The 16,961-nt window shown below is 45.3% G+C and overlaps 1 protein-coding gene across 1 annotated transcript in view; it reads left to right on the top strand.

Moving 5' to 3' along the window:
• Positions 1–11,697: 11,697 nt before the first annotated feature.
• CES5A (carboxylesterase 5A) overlaps positions 11,698–16,961 on the top strand; it is a 45,583-nt gene continuing 40,319 nt past the window's right edge. Inside the window, exon 1 of the mRNA XM_084861282.1 lies at positions 11,698–11,804. The gene's annotated coding sequence lies outside the window, so the exon portion shown is untranslated. The remainder of the gene's footprint in view (positions 11,805–16,961) is intronic.

Here is a 16,961-nt window from a genome sequence, read left to right as displayed (position 1 = left end):
ATGCTCTGTAAGTGTTGCCTATTATGATTTTTGAGCCGAAAGGGCTAGTCTTCCAAAGCATGAGAAAAGCTGTGTATCATGTGCTTCTTCTGATCCTCAGCCCTCCGCAGTGAGGTGGACCTGGGAATGGAAAGGGGGAGCTTCTGCTCACTTCCAAGCAGGAGACAAAGGAACTGTGGCCGTGAGGGTGGAATAAAGGGGCACATATGTGGGGATGGGGAGGAATCATGGTGGTTACATATGCATCTGAGGGTAAGGGAGGACACTAGCTGGCTTCCAGATGACAGATACGGGATCTTGGGTGGTGATGCCATAGTAAGACAGGTGACATCATAGAAAGAGGTTCCCTCGGGGAGGTCAGCTTGAGCAGGCAGTAGGATAATGGGATAGTAAGTGGAAATGCCTAAAGGTGTTGTCATTGCCACTTTGGAACGTGGGCGAGTGGTCCGAATGGAGCGATAGATTTAGGAGTCACCAATGTGGCACTGAACATCATGAGAACAAGTAAGATCCTTCAGGCAACTTGTAGCCAAATCCCAATGTCTAGACCAGGGCCAGATAGTAAATGTTTTAGGCTTTGCCAGCCCTATGATCCCTGTTGCTAGTACTTATATCTGACATTTTGGCTTCAAAGACGACATAAACAACGCATAAATGATGAGTATGCATGTGTTTCAATAAAACTTTATTTACAAAAACCTATGGTCCACTCTTGCTCCAGACCATTATGTTACACATAGTAGATATGCAATAAATATTTGTTGGATTGATCTACTAGCTTCAGCAACTTTCTGAAGTCCAGATTTAAAAAAATAATAATCTAGTTAAATTTTAGGAACTCAAACTTTTGTCAGTGTCACACCAAGACACTCACGAAAACTAGGAGAGAGGGCATTTGAATCTGTGCTGCAGTACATGAAGGAAATGTCATCAGTTAGAGATCTGCCACTGAGTTGCAAAATATACAGCTGGAAATCTTCTCTGAACTAAGTCCTAGGCTCGCAGCCAAGTATGATAAGTCAGACTGGTGAGTTATAGGTGATGAGAGAACTGCTGGATGTAAAATCCCCTGAGGACGGGGGCTGGTGGGTTGGATGTTAAACCCCTGGAGGCCTCAGCTTCATGAAGAGCACTCTGAGAGTCCCTCAGGGATCCTGCATGGCACTCTCTCCTCAGATCCAGGAAATCGACTGCAAACGTGTTAAATAATTTAGAAACTGCCCACATGTATTCGCAGCTTCCATTGCAAGGAAGCAGCAATAGAAGGAAATCAAAGAGAAGATGAAGACTCGAAGTTTTGTGAGGGAGTAGGTAGGCATTCTATACTCAAGGAAGTAGCAATCATAGAAGAGAGAAAGAGAGAGAGAGAGAGAGAGAGAGAGAGAGAGAGAGAGAGAGACCCCAAGACCCTGATCCTTCCATCCAAACAGTAGGGATTCATCATAGCTTGCAAACGGTAGTTAAGATGATCCATGTAAGGGCTGAGGGTTTCAGCTACTAAATTATTGCTGAGCTGTCCTGAGGATGTGCTCCTTCCTTCCTGTCTTATACCTTTGGCTGGTGAATCAAACCCCTAAAGACTGTCTCTTGCTTTTGAAGAATGAAGCTGCACAATTCAGTACCTCGGCCACCTTCTTGGGGTTCTTAGATGTCAAGGAAAGGGAGAAAATCTAGAGAAGAGGCTTATCTTTGACCACAGGTTATAAATGGTTTTTCTGCCTGTTTTCAAAAAGGATGTGTGAGAGGGTGAAGAAGCCCCATAGTTCCTGGGTGGTCTCTGTGACTCCGGGATACAGAGTGTTGTCTGTGGCTACAGTGATGGCAGCAGCTCTGTGTCAACTTTGATATATATCTGCCTATATATACATGCATGTACACACATACATGTATGTATGCACATAAACATACACATGCATGTGTGCATATACATACAGGTATGACTTGACTATCTTGCTAGCCCAATTGCCTAAGCTCTGTGTCTAGTGTAAGACTGCTTCTGATTTTGTTAAGTTGCTACTGATGAAAACACAATCCAGTGTAGACTAGGAAGTCCAGGCCTGTTTGGTTGAATGGTGTGGTAGTTTGAATTATTGGTCCCGAGTTTTTATTCTCCTGTAGCAGATATCCATGCCTTTCCCCTGGCCTCATGATGGACAGAGTGCCACTCCCCTTTTCTCACTTTGGGGTTGTCCCTATAACTTGTTGGCCACTGGAATATCAGAGAATGTGATTCAGGAGCGGCTGTAAATGTGTTGTGTAACTGACTGTATCTTCTTAAGCTTCTTTCATCATCATAAAAAATAAATAAATAAAGACACACCCTGGAGATTGGTCCCAGAGAGTGAGAACTATGTGAAGCAGACTGAAAATTAACCCATGGCCTGGGGTCAAGTCTCATTAAGTCCAGCCTAGATCAGCAAAACTCTAATCTAGCCCAGTTAGTGTGGCTCAGTGGTTGAGCATCGACCCATGAACCAATAGGTTCCTGGTTTGATTCCCAGTCAGGGTATATGCCTGGGTTGCGGGCTCAATCCCCAGTACGGGGCATGCAGGAGGAGCCAATTGATGTCTCTTTCTCATCAATGCTTCTATGTCTCTATTCCCCTCCCTTCCTCTCTCTCTAAAATCAATAAAAACATTTAAGCAGCCCTCTCATCTGCTAAGTTACATGATGGTCGGTTAAACAGGGAAAGCCGAGTTACATGTGAAAAAGAACAGATTACTACCATCTAGTTTTCACAGCCCAGCTTTAAGGACTAGCCATGTAAACATGAAACAATAGCAAGCAGCACATCATAGGGAAAAGGTAAAGGGTGGCATTGCTGAAATATGGGGGTTGGGGTGATGATGAAAAATAAATGAAAAGTCATGTTGTATGAAGGGTGATAGCTGAGCTCCCCTGCTATCCTCCGACAGTCGGAGTGAAGGAGCCCTTCCACACACGGACTCGTTGGATCTTCTCACTGGAGAGACTTCCAGGGCCGATCTGGCCCTGAGTTTTGTCCCCTGCACAAATGATTTCTGTGGCGTCCCTGATGGGAGCTGGTTCCAATTTAGTCACCTACCTGCTGTGTGATCTTGGATAGCTACAAAGACCGTGTGTGGGATTTTTAAATGAGACAGACTTCATCACCACCCCAACTCCCATATTTCACATCCCAGCGCGGTGACCTTAAGAATTTGCCAGAGATAGAGATTGCGAGAAAGTCCACCTTACAGAGCTGTTGGGAGAGTTAACTGGACAGCAACACGGCTCCCCCAGCCCGGCGCCCTCCACCAAATGAAGTGGCTGTCCCCTCCTTCTTCGGGGTGGCACAGGGTGCACCGCCCTCTGCCAGGCGCAAGCTCTCCTGATGTTTCTGGGGAGGGGGGCGGGAAATAAGCTGAGCTCCAATGGCGCCCCTGCCATGTGCGGTCCGGCTGTTGGGCCTGCTGGCCTGAATCAGCCATCGCCTTCCCAGTCACTTGATGAGGCATTTCCATTTTGTCAGCACATTTAAATGTCTCAGGAGTAAGACAGCAGGAGAGGCAGTTATTGATCATTGTATTGATTTAATCAGATAGTTTGGCACAAATTATGGTCCATAAAATTCTGAGCTCCCAATAGTCTTCCACAAGCAGCGTGTCAGTGTAACTGAGGATGGAAACTCCCATCCTGATTTGCAGAGGTGGGTCAGTGTGAGCTAAGACAGATTCAATAAGTATCTGCCACCATTGGTTGGGTTTTCTGCTAGTTGCACACATATGTGCCCTGATGTTCAGTTACTTGCGAGGGGTCAAGCTAGGAAATAGTGGAGCTGGGATTCAAACCCAGATCTTTCTAACCCCAAAGCAATGCTATTAGCTCCTGTGCCTCCTGCCTTCCAGCTCTCATACCGAGCAAGGTGAAGGGCTTATTTTGTTGATATGATGGAAGCATCTCTTGTTCTTTGCATGGTCTCTGTCTCTCCCATCTTCCTCCATGGTTTGGATATCTCCTAGGTGTCAGGCACTGAAACAAACCTTAGGAGATAGTGAGATGATTATGATTCCAGCTCTGTGCTCAAGTTGCTCATGATATAGAGCAGGGGTTGGCAAACTATGGCCCAGAGGCCAAATTTGGCCCACCGCCTGTATTTTACAATCTGCTCGCTAAGAATGGTTTTTACATTCCCAAGTGGTTGAGAGAAAATCAAAAGAAGAAGAATATTTTGTGAACTGTAATAATTATTTCACATTCAAGTTTCCGTTTCAGTTATATGAGAACACAGCCACGCCCATTTGTTTATGCATGGTGTCTGGCAGTACTTGCACTACAGCTGCAGAGTTGAATAGTTGCAACAGCTATCATATGGCCTGCAGAACTCAGGGTGTTTGATACCTGGTCCTTTACAAGAAAAGTTTACTGATCCCTGGTCTACCTGGGCACGGTTTACAGAAGGATTAGGCAAATGAACAACGCATTCTAGATAAAGGAAAGAAAAAGGGTATCTATGCTTGAGACACTTGGAAAACATTCCCCAAAGTAATATGAGTCTCATCTCTAGAATTTTCCCCTTGAAAGAAAGATGCTGTAGGAGAAGTTGGGGGTGCAGGTGGACCGGGATGTTTGCCAGATGTATTTATCTTCTGTAACAAATGCCTCTTGTAACATGTTGTTCCTTAGATACAGAATCGTGTGCTTTAATAGGTTTGAACTCCACCCGAACGGAGAGAACAGACCACGAATTCTTTTTAATGCACACTGTAAAATTACCTTGGACAAAGTGGACTGACCCCTGAGTGAAGGCCCGCTGAGCCTCCCACGTATTGATGTTCTCCTGAAGCTCTTGGTTACTCACGGTGCCTGTGAGCCTACAAGCCATTCCTCTCAGATCCTGGTTCCTGTCAAGCAGGTCCCGCTGTACTTGGGACAACACACACCTCGTACATATCCCTGAGTTGGTGGAAGAAGACAGTTCCATGAATCCAACTGTAAAAATAAACAACACTGGATGATTTTATTTCCCCCTTTTTCCCCCAAAAAAGAAAGTGCCAGGAAGTCCCCTGCAATAATAATGATGCTTGTCAGTAGCACAGCAGCACACAACTTAGCATGTTTCTGTCCAACTTGACTCTGACTCTTAACCTTGATCCAAATAATTTGATCGTAATAATAAAGGATGAAAATGCAGTGCTGATGTATCAACGAAAGAGACTTTTGAGATCAGCGAATTCAGACCCTTTATTTTTCAGATGAGAAAACTGAGGCTTAGTGAGAAAAGTAGTTCATCGATGGCAGAGCCAGGCCTGTGCTTCTCAGTTACGATAACAGCGAGGGCCAAGGCTCTCCGGCACCTTTGTCAGTCCCACATGTGCCGTCTCCAGGTGGGGTGGCTGTATAATTTTTTATCCAAACTGAAATCCTTTGCCTCTACAGACATAAAGCAAAGCTGTTCACCAAGACCTATGTTACCCTATTGGTAGGCAAGGAAGGTATACGATAGGTCATGGAGACCTTTGAATTCATTCTCATAATCGGGTGTGTCTCTAATCTTCTACTTCATGATTGTATCTTTGTATATGGATCTTATAGCCTTTGCATTTGATGAGGGCTAGACCCCAGAACAGCTTCTTAGTAGAGACCCATTCCTAGTTTCTTCCACTGACCTCTGGTTTTCTGTTACATCTGGAGCCTGGGCAATAGAGAAATCAGGAGCTGGAGCTGGGAGGAGAATCCTCTATTGACACAACACTCTCTCTCTCCAAGGTGTAAGGGGTCTTCTCTTTAGGTCCAGGGAGAATGTCTTCAAATGAGACTGGTAGTTGGTTCTAGACAAGGGAGCTTGAGATATCCAGAACAGGGAAGAGAATGAAGACTTATTTAAAAAAAATATATATTATTTATGTGTTGTTTTTAGAAAAAAGTAACAGGCAGTGTTTATTGATTTTCAGTGGTAGCCTCATCTCTGAGCTATGTGGAGAAACAAAGAAAAACTACAGGGAAGAAAGGGAAAATATAATTATCATATTATTGCTTATGGTAAAGAATTAACTAAAGAAATAGCTGAGGGCATTAAAATAATGCTAAATATAAAGGCAACTATCAGAACAAACAAACTTTCCTAAATATCTTAGTACTACACACAAAACACTAAAAACTACGTAATGAAAGGTTTAAAAAGTAGAACTATTCAACAGCAAAATAGTACAAAATATGACAGAACAAAGACCGAACATTTGACCTGTTAATAGAGTTAAACTAATACATGGAAATCAGAACTTTTATGTATGCAAGTAACAGCCAATTAAAAGATATGAGAGAAGCTACCTCATTAGAGTGGCCACACACAGAGAGATATAATACCCAGGAATAAACTTAATAAAAATGTGCAATTCATATGTGAAAAAAAGACAGGTTTTAAATCCTAAGGATACAAAAGAAGACTTGAACAAATGGAATAATTTACTGTGCTCTTGGATATGAATTTATCATAATAAAATGTCAATTCTTTCTAATTTAATTTATACATGTAATATGATCACGGTAAAATATACCGGATTTTGTTTTTAATCACATGAGCTTATTCCAAAGTTCACTTGAAAAAATAAATAAACCAAAATAGTAAGAGAAATACAAAGAGAAATGTCTAGCCTTTCTAGCTATAAAAACATATTATAAAGCCTCAATAATTAAAGCATGGGAGTTGTGGTGAGTGAAACATACCCATGAAACAAAGAAGAAAAATCCAGAAATAGATACAAATAGTGTGGCAATTCAGAATATGATAAAAAAAAGCTACCTCAAATTTCAAGGGAAGGATTAGACAATTCAGTATATGATCTAATAATTGGATAACCATTTGAAAAATTTTCAAAGGTATCAAAGGTTTAAATTCTAAACATGAAACCATAAAAGTACACAAAGAAAACATGGAAGAATTCCTTTGTAATATTGGAGAGGGAGAGGCCTAACTCTGACTCAAAATCTAGAAGCCATACAAGAAAATGTTGGTTTAAAAAAGATTGATATATTCAGTTATATTAAAAACTCAGAAAGACTCTATGTAAGGGGAAAATAAACAGAAGATCTTTATAATACCACTAGGGGCCCAGTGCACGAATCCCTGCACCTTGAAAGAAACTGTGGGCCGTGAGGTTGCAGTGGGCACAGGGCCAGGTCTCAGCCCATCCTCTGAGCTCCTGCCCAGCCCCTCCCACCTCAGTTCCTGGTTTTCTATCTGCTGGCAGCTCCACTCCCACCACCACCCACTGACAGTGTGGAGCGAATGGGGCTGGGCTAGATGCTGGTAGGGGGTGTGAAAGATGGCTTCCAGTCCCAATTACCATTCAGTAACAGAGGGAGGTGGAGAAGTCATGAGGGGCAATCTGGGCTGGCAGCCGCCACTCACATCCACTGACGGTGCCTAGTAATCGGGGCTGGTGCTGGACGCCGGCAGCAGGTTCAAGTGATGGCTCAGGTGCCAGCAGCAGGTGCAAGTGAGCCAATGCCAGCAGCAGGTGTGAGCTCCTGGCAGGACTGTGGCGCATGGGAGCAAATAATTTTCAGTAACCACCAGAGGCTCGCCCCAAGGACAGCGACCAGTGCCATGCCTTGGTCTGGTGCTCCCGCTCACCTGCTTCACCAATCTGCCATGGGCGATGCCCGCCATGGTCCATGCTCTGCCACTTGCTGCTGACGCCCACCATGTTCCATGCTCACCCCCTGGTGGTCAGCACATGTCATAGTGACTGGTTGTTCGGTTGTTCAGCTGTTCTGCCGTCCAGACTATTTGCATATTAGGGTTTTATATGCTAGTATACAGATATCCAGAAAACATAAAGAACTATCAAATTAAAAAATGGACAAGCAACAGAATACAAAAATGTGCAACAGACTTGAATAGGCACATCACGAAGACAGGCTACCCAGATGGCCATTAAACAGTGACCAGGTGCTCAGTTTCACTAGCCATCAGGAAGGGGCAATTAAAAATCCAAGATACCATTCCACATCCATCAACACGACTGAACTAAAAAAATACTTACAAAATCAGGGGCTGGTGAGGATGCAGAGCAAATGGAACTGTCACACACTTCTGGTTCCAGTACAAATTAAAACCATCGTTTTGGGAAGTAGTCTGTGGATATCTGTAAAAGCTGAATATTCACTGAGTGACCAGGCATCCATCTCCGAATTATATATTCAACAGACATGCATATACATGTGAACAGTTATTTGCATTAGTCTCAAACTGAGAACAACCCAGACATCCATTCACAGTAGAATGGATACATAAATCAACAGTATTTTCATATAACAGGATACTATAGAACCATGAACGTGAATATGCTACTGCTGCACAGAACAGAACAGTGTGGATGAATTATCCCAACATGGTGTGGAAAGAAGCCAGACCCAAAATAGCACACACTATATGATTCTATTGATCAAAGTCTAAACACAGTCGAATTTAGTCTATAATTTTAGAAGTCAGGCTAAAGGTTACTTTGGAAGAGGAGGTGGGAGTGAGAATGATGGCGCATTTGATGTTACTTTATTGATGTAGGTGCTGTTGATATAAGTATGTTCACTTTGGAAAAATTCATGTATGACGTGCTATCCTTTAATGAACGTGTATTAAAACAAAAGAATTAAGGTTTAGACATTTCTTCCTTCTGTTGGATTTCACATGTCTCATCAGACTTGTGAAAGGGCAGGGCATTTCATTTTGAATTATGCACTGATAACGTACACCCGAATTACTTAGGTGCATAATTATTTTTAGTGTGTATGATGTAGAATGCATCGTTAATTAGCATTTGTGAAACAGTTGCAATTTTCCATCCATTTTTTTTTTAAAGTTTAATTCTCACATAAAAATAGTGAGGCTGGCCAGATAGAATCTCAGTTTTATAGATGAGAAAAATTAGGCTCAAAGAAGTTTGACGGACATACCCAAGGTTGCCCAGCTAGAATGTGCATGTACCTTTTAAAGAATTACAGGCAACTGGCTGTCAGTGTATAATTCACTGTATGTGTTTTTACTTTGCTTCATGGTTCAGAAATCCCAGGCAGAGGAATTTAAGAGCCGAGATCCTCGGGTGCAGCTCCTCCCCTTTCCTGACGCGGCCAGATTGCACAATCTTTCCATGTTGCAGTTGATAACCACTAATAGACTCCGGCTGGAACACGGCATTTATCTCCTTCTCATTTGTACCGCACAAATGAAGTTAAAATAATGGCACTTTGTTGGCACGGAGGAGAGCCCGTTCCAGAGTGCCCCACTTTCCCCCTTCCGCTCAGTGTCAGACTTGATGCAAAATAACAAATGCTCTGGCCCAGTTTGCGAACACAGCCTGGCCATGTAGTGAAGATCAGGACTTGTCTTTCCGTGAGCGGTGCTCCATCACGGGGCCTCCCATCCTACGTGGACCCACCACTTCCCAAACCCCTCGACCAGACAGTCCTGGAATGACCATCTATGAGGGGGAACCCAGAGGGGGATATGGCGCTGGTAAGTGGGTGAACCTTCCCCTTGAAACCCAAAAGGACGAGGGAAGAAGGCTGGACCAGGTGTTGGAAGACCCTGGTTGAAGTCTCCACTCTCATACCCACTCACCATGGGAACCAGGACAAGCCACAGACCACAGCATCAGGAAGGTTCATGGGAAGGGCACTGGACTTCCAGCCAGACTCGGGTTTGCGTTGCCCCTGGGCATCTTCCCCGAGTCTGACTGGTCCAGTGCATCACTGTTTCTGGAACGCATGCTCCTCATCTGTAAACCGAATGGGCTGTGAGGATGTGCTTGAGGGAGTCACTTCTTGCTGGTTCATGTTGTGATCTCTAAGGATCCATGTCCGCATCTGTGAAGTGGGGAGAAGGAGTCCTACAAGGGGACCAGCTCAGGGTAGGTGCCTGGCAGGTTCTCTTAGCATTAAATGCTTGAGAACGGCTCCCTAGATCCTCAGCAGCGTAACCATTAAGCATTAACCCCACTTTCTTTTATGGTCCCTTTGGTAGGCTGCGTTTTGTGTCAGAACCATTATCTTACATTAGCTGCCTTTTTAAGGTCTGTTCATTCCTCGGTGAAGTGGCAATTCAGATTCCTCGCACAGAACCAGCAGAACAGCATTCCACTGGCGACTGGAGGTGGGTAGAAGTGCTCTGGTCCAGTTCTCACTCTCTCCTCTTTCGCTGCTTCACCCTCCCGGGGTGTGTGTCCTGCAGCTTGACAGCGAGTCCGAGTCCATGGGAGATTGTAAGGAGATGAGCCCATCCTGTGTACACACACACACACACACACTTACACACACTCTCAATCTCACACACACACACACACACACACACACTTTCTCTCTCTCTCTCTCTCTCTCTCTCTCTCTCTCTCTCTCTCTCTCACACACACACACACACACACACACACACACACACACACACGAGTCTGAGGTTTACTGCATTGTCCATGGAGACAGGCAAGAACAAAGCCATGCCCTCTGGGGCGGGGCCAGGACTCCAGGACTCCCTTGCAGGCCTGGCTAGCACACAGAGATGCTGGCCTCAGTGGCTTCCCTTTGGGATCTCTGACTTCCGGCATGTCCCCACGCATGCAGTCACTCTGGGAGGTAGGGTTGTTATAGGGTCTCTGCCCTTTGAAGATGGCAAGAAGCAAGGTAGAGTCCTCCCTCTGAACTTGAGGGGACCCTCAGAGGGTCTGGCTGCCTCTAGCTCATCAGTGTGTAAGCTAAGCGCCCTGTGCCCTTTGGGATTGTAGCCAGCTGGCACCATTGGAGGGAAGTGGTAAATACGCTAGATCTTTCTTTATCATCTGTGCCCTGTACTCAATGCTCAAGAGGACTAGGTCTCAGTTTGAAGGTCAGGGAGGCCTGGTGTGAGGACCAAAGGCAGTCCTGGCCCCTGCTCTCTCTGCTGCTCCCTGCCTCCATCCCAAGGTGGGCAGCAGTGACAAGCAGCTGCTGCCTGAACCCAGCCCCAAGCCCACTGGAGTGACAGCTGAGCCTTGGAAGAGCAGGTGTGAGTTCACCCACCCTACTTTCTCTCTTGGGCCAATCCCCGTGGTCGGCTAGGTCCGTGGTTGGCAAACTGCGGCTCAAGAGCCACATGCGGCTCTTTGGCCCCTTGAGTGTGGCTCTTCCACAAAATACCAAGGCCTGGGCAAGCCTATGTTGAAGAAGTGGCGTTAGAAGAAGTTTAAGTTTAAAAACTGTGGCTCTCAAAAGAAATCTCAATCATCGTACTGTTGATATTTGGCTCTGTGGACTAATGAGTTTGCCGACCACTGGGCTAGGCTAATACTTGGACTCCCGGGAGGATCTAGGAATAAGGAACCCAGAGGCAGGCATGGCTCCCCGAGGCCATCCTGGTGTCTTCTTTTCCCCACATGACACACGGTGACTTCATGGCAGTGACATTCATGGTGGGTGATGGAGTGCCATACTCCATGTTTGCTGATGGGTGAGCTCAGATGTGGGGAAAGGTTTGTTAACTAAGCCAGGCATACACCCCTGGGAGAAGGTGACTGTGAGTGAAAACAGTTGTACAGTCACCCAAGGAGGAAAGGAAATTTAAATGCATCTTCAAAGTTCTCAAAATTGGTTTAGATGCGTGATTTTTAAGAGGCTGAGTGGATTCGTTTCAACAAATGACTCATCAAGTTTTTTGTTTTATTTGCTTTGTTTTCTTCTACAAGAAATCAACGACTCTGTGTGGTTACCAGTTGGTGTTTGGAGGTGGGGGGGAAAAAAGCTAAGGGAACAGGGCCCGGTGTGGTAGTATCCTGCAGCGGGTTCCGACCTGAGCTGGAAGGCCTTGGGAGGACCTTCGGTGAGTTTCCTTGTGCCAAAGGGGACGTTAAGGCCCAGAGAAGGCAAGAGAGCTTCCCTAGGTCACACAGCTTGTAGATGGTTCGGCCGGGAGCCAGGCTTCCTCGTTGCTCTCTCTGTGGAATGGGAATAAGAATGCCGACCTCACAGGAGTGTGGGGGCAGGAAACCAAGGACCAGGAGGGGGCGTGCTTTGGGAAGTATACACAGTTAATACTTGGGAGGGTTGTGATGGGTGAAGGATTGCCTCCGAACCTCTGTGGTGGTTCATTCTGGTGAGGGGCCCACCCTCCAGCCTTTTCACCAGTTCTGCAGCCAGGACCACAGTTGGCTGAGATCCCCAGGAAATCCTCCTCCCCTCTCCTTCCTGTCCCACTCCCCCCCTCCTTCCCGCTCCCCTCTCAGAGCCCCGAGCTGAGGAGATGCACAGGCAGCCACAGCCCTGACATTTTCTTCCAGACGGTGACAGCTGGTGGCACTTTTAACTAAAGGGATAAAGAGCACGAAGGCATAAAAAAAAAGAACTGTTAAAAAGTGGCTTAAAAATGCGTGTGCCATCTGTTTGGCCACCATGGCTTTTAGAGTGTGTGCGGGGAGAGAGGCCTTCCCCTCTCCCACTGCTGGGTCTCACCCCGGTCAGGGCCCACCAGGGGCAGACTGATCAAGTCTGCAAGTTTTACTTTTCATGCCTCCCAGCCTTCCTTTCTGCCCCTTTCTCTTCCTGATGTATGCCCTCATCGTAGTTCCCCGAAAAGATGTTTTCTTATGGTCCCCCATGGCTAATGGAGTCCTCCACCTGCAGAGTCCCGCACACGTGGCTCAAAAGGCATGTTTTGGATGTTGGCCTTTGCCGTCTGCATGTGGTCCTAGCGTAGTGATAACGGACTTTAAAAGACAGCTAGCTACTATTTAAGCTCTTGGCTACCAAGTAATAGCAATATAAATAGTCTTTATATATCTATTCAGGTTTTTCTTCATGTCCTAAAGCTTTATCCTTTTCAATTCCGCCGATATTTCTTCGTAAGTTTGTCTGAGGAATATTTCTTTTTTTGTGTGAATACGGTAATAAAATGCATAGTCTAATTAGTTACCAATGTGGAATTTGACAGTGGTATTAAGTTGTATGTTGATTTTGTATCTGTCACCATGATGAATTCATATTTGATTATGATATCCTTTTGGTTTCTGTGGGCCTTCTTGGTAGATGGTTCTATTGGCTGCAAATACCAAGTGTTTCTGTCTCTTTCTGTTCAGCGTTACATTCCCTATTTTCTTCTCTTGTCCTTCTCCGTTACTGAGCCCTCTGTACAATATTTAAAAGTAGTCGCATGCTGCCCTGGCCGGTGTGGTTTAGATGGTTGAGCATCATTCCATGCACCAGAAGGTCGCTGGTTGGATTCCTGGTCAGGACACATGCCAAGGGTTGCAGACTCGATCCCCAGTAGGGGGTGTGCAGGAGGCCATTAACGTTTCTCTCTCCCTCTAAAGTCAATTTAAAATACTCTTTTTTTGTTTGTTTGTTAAGTAGCAACAATTGTAGGCAGCCCTGCCTTGGTCCTGACTGTAATAGGGTTGTTTCTGATAATTTACTATTAACTATGACGTGTGCTGCGTGTCTACAGTAGAAAACAGTATCCAATTTATTTTTTTTAAAAGGCAGAAATGAGTAACACATTTTATTAAATGTTGGCATCCATTGAGATGGTTTCATTCCACTCAAAAACATGGAAAGTGTCCTCATGTTGAGCCGTTCTTATATTTCTGCTCATAATGCACTCCTGGTTTTGTGTTTCTAATACTTTGTTTAGGGCTTTTGTATCTTTGCTCATGAATGATAGTGACTCATGGTTTTTCCCCTTTTTGTTTGTGCTTTCCTGTCCTGGTGTTGGAATTGGGTTGTTCCAGCCACAGAGAATGAGCTGGTAGTTTCTGTCTTCTTCTAAACCCCAGAAGAGTGTGTGGCATGGGATTCTGGATTCCTCAAATGTCTTGTAGGACATTCAGCACTGTATATGTTCTCACCTTAGTGAACTGGAGGAGGGTAGAGCTTTCATTACTGTCTCAATTTCTTCTATCATTATTGGTCTTCCATGACTTTTTGAGCTAATTATTGTGATTTATTGTTTTCTAGAAAATTATCCAATTCCTCCCGATTTTCAAATGATTTGGTATAAATCTGTACATATTTTCTCTTTAATTTAAAATATGCTTTGTCTATTGTTTCTTTTCTCATTCTTAATGTTGTATTTTTCTGTCATTTTTTCCCACCCTACCCCTAGTCTCTCAGTCGTGCCATAAGCTATTCTAGTTTATTGGTGTTTTCAGAGAACCAGCTTTTAATTTTATTAATCAACACTATTGATGCATTTGTTTTCTAGCTCATTACTTTTTTTGTATTTGGTCTTTATTAATACCTTTCTCAAATCTCATTGTGTTATTTTGTTTCTCTTTTTCTAACTTCTTGAGTTGAAAAGCTTGGTTACTTTGTTTTCAACTTTTTCTCATTTCTAAGAATTTTATTGAAGACTAAATTTTCCTGAGTTAGGGAAATACCTTTGGTTTTTTTTTTAATATATGGTCTCTCCTTGTCATACATTTTTAAATAGTGATATTAATTTCTCCTTGTTAACCTAAGAATTATTTAAAAGGAACTTAACATTTTCAGATGCATAGAAGTGTTGGCTATTTCTGTGTTATTAATTTCTAATTTATTGCATTTTGGCTAGAAGGTAACCTGTTTGACTTCTTTCTTAAGGGATTTGTTGAGATTTCCTATATGACTTAATATATGAATTGCTTTTTTGAACTTTTCATGGGCGAGAAAATATAACAGTCTCTTTGTATTAACATCTTCTCTGATCAATCACACCTTATAATTAGAGTATACATGTTATTCACATCCTCTCTATTTGTGCTTGGACTACAAGTACTTGATCTGGTGATTTCTGAGAGTTGAGAGCCTCCCAGTCAGACGCTTAGCTTCCATCCTTAACCTCTGCAGTCTGTTCTCCACACAGCAGCCAAAGGGACCTTTAAAAGCCAAAGTCTAATCCTGTGTCTCCTTGGCTCAGAGCCTTCATTCAGAGCTTCGTGTCTCATTTGAAGCAAAACCCCAAGTCCTTCCATGGCCCCTGACAGCCTTCTCCTGGGTTACAGTTTCTCCTTTCCTCCCACCCCTGCCCCTTGGAGGCATGACTGCAGGGGTGTTTCTCTTGCTTAAGTTTCCTGTGAAGCCTGGGTCCAGGAGTCCTTTCTTGTGTCATCCTACCTGCTCAACTCTCAGTTTCCTTTTTCACCTTCCGGTCTTCCTCTGTGACTTGCTTTGGCCTCATGTTGAACAGAGCGTATGCCCTTGCCTTTTGCTGTGATCAATGGGGTGTGAGCAGATGCAATGCCAGCAGTTGCCTGAAATAAGCTCGGGCTGTGGAGTTGCATTCTTGGGCTTCTGTCATCACCATAAGAAAGGCATGGTCAGCCATGCTACGGATCCAAGAAGAACGAAGGGATACCTGAACCAAACCCAAGGTCAGAGCCAAACCCAGCTGAGTTGAGATCAGTTGAGTGAGTTAAACAGGGCTGACCCAGCCAACCCACCCATGTACGAGTAAGAATGTATTGTACTATTGTTTTAAACCACGTTATCAGGGGCAGTTTGTTACATGGCACTATGATGGCCATAGCTGACCGATACACCAGTCTTCCCAAACCCAGCCCAGAGTACTCACTCTCCCAGAAAAAAAAAAAATTCCCTTAATGCAAAGACTTTGCCTAACAGTAAGGATTTTAGGTCTGTTTCAAGTGAGTGGGGATCCGTGGTTTGTGGTCTGTAACAGAAAAAGGGGCAGCCACAATTGCCCACTTGTACCGTTTGGTGACTGCAAACCAGAAGAGCAAAGATAGAAAGGATGTAGAGGAGGAGTTGGTTTGCTAAGGCTGGGGAGAGCTTTGTACCTTGGGGCTTCTTCCCCATTCTTTCCAAAGGCCTCCCTCCGGGACCCAGGGCTGGTCACCTTGTCCTTGGCCCGTGGTCTGACCGCGGGCTCCTGGGTCAGTGAGACTGGGCAGCAGGGCACTTCTGTTCTGGGAGAAGAGAAGACCCCTTCCACATAGACTTCGTGGGCATGTAGAACCACGTCTTGTCAAAGTCTCGTGCTTTGCCTATTAGGAAAGTGACTGAAGAAGCTATTCTTTTTTCTTCAGTGAAAAGATAGATGATGTTTCTAGTGCTTAAGTGAGTTCCAAATGGTACTGTAAATTCCATCTATTATTTATGCAGCTCCAGCTCCCTGGAGAGCCCGCATGCCTTACAGGAAGAAAGGAGCGTTAGGTCCATGCGGAGTGTGAGGGAGTTCGGGGTGGCATCGGAGGGCATGGGGAGAGGTCTGAGGTGTCCCTGGTGGTGTCTGTCGGCAGGCCACCAGGAGCCTGGCCGAATGGTGGAGGGATCGGTGTGGACAGAGCCGGCAGAACCTCTAAGATGATCGGGGCCTAGGTTATTTGTCTATATTTCCCGGTCCTGAGAATCAGAGGCCACTTGTTAAAATCCCAGATGTCAGATTTCTCCTCTGGAGATTCTATTTTGTTCGGCCACACAAAATGGGGTCCACACATCCGTACTTTCTATAAGGACCCCTAGTTAATTTTGACCATGAGGCACGGGTGGAAAACAGGGACCTCTCAAGCTGCCCTGTTTTATAGAGGAACTAGAGGCCCAGTGCATGAAAATGCATGCACTGGAGGGGGGTTCCCTCAGCCCGGCCTGCCCCCTCTCACAGTCCAGGAGCCCTCAGGGGCGGGAGGTGACCCAATGATCAGGGGAAGGTGACGTCCCCATCATACCTCTGCTGCTGCCACTGCCGGCAGTGAAAGCCTCAGCTAGCCCTGGTTACCTGAGCCTTGGGTGGCCCTGGGCAGCTGGGCAGCAGCCATCCAAAGCTTGCCTGTGCCTCAGGCCGGCTCTGGGCAGCTGGAGGGCTGAGGGGACTGGGGGCTTCAGAGGCAGGCACATTGAGTGGCTGGACCTGCCTGGGGGTGGGCCCAATTGTATAGTGTGCCTGCTGCCCCAGCAGGGCTGAGGGCACTGGGCGTGCTGCCATTTTGTGGCTGTGGGTGCTGCCATATTTGAGGGCATGGCAGTCAATTAGCATATTCCCTCCTTA

The sequence above is a fragment of the Pipistrellus hanaki genome, assembly GCF_964339955.1.
Source record: "Pipistrellus hanaki genome assembly, chromosome: 15".
NCBI lineage: Eukaryota > Metazoa > Chordata > Mammalia > Chiroptera > Vespertilionidae > Pipistrellus > Pipistrellus hanaki.
The sequence above is the reverse complement of the archived record's forward strand: the minus strand, read 5'-3'. Positions and strand labels throughout refer to the sequence as shown.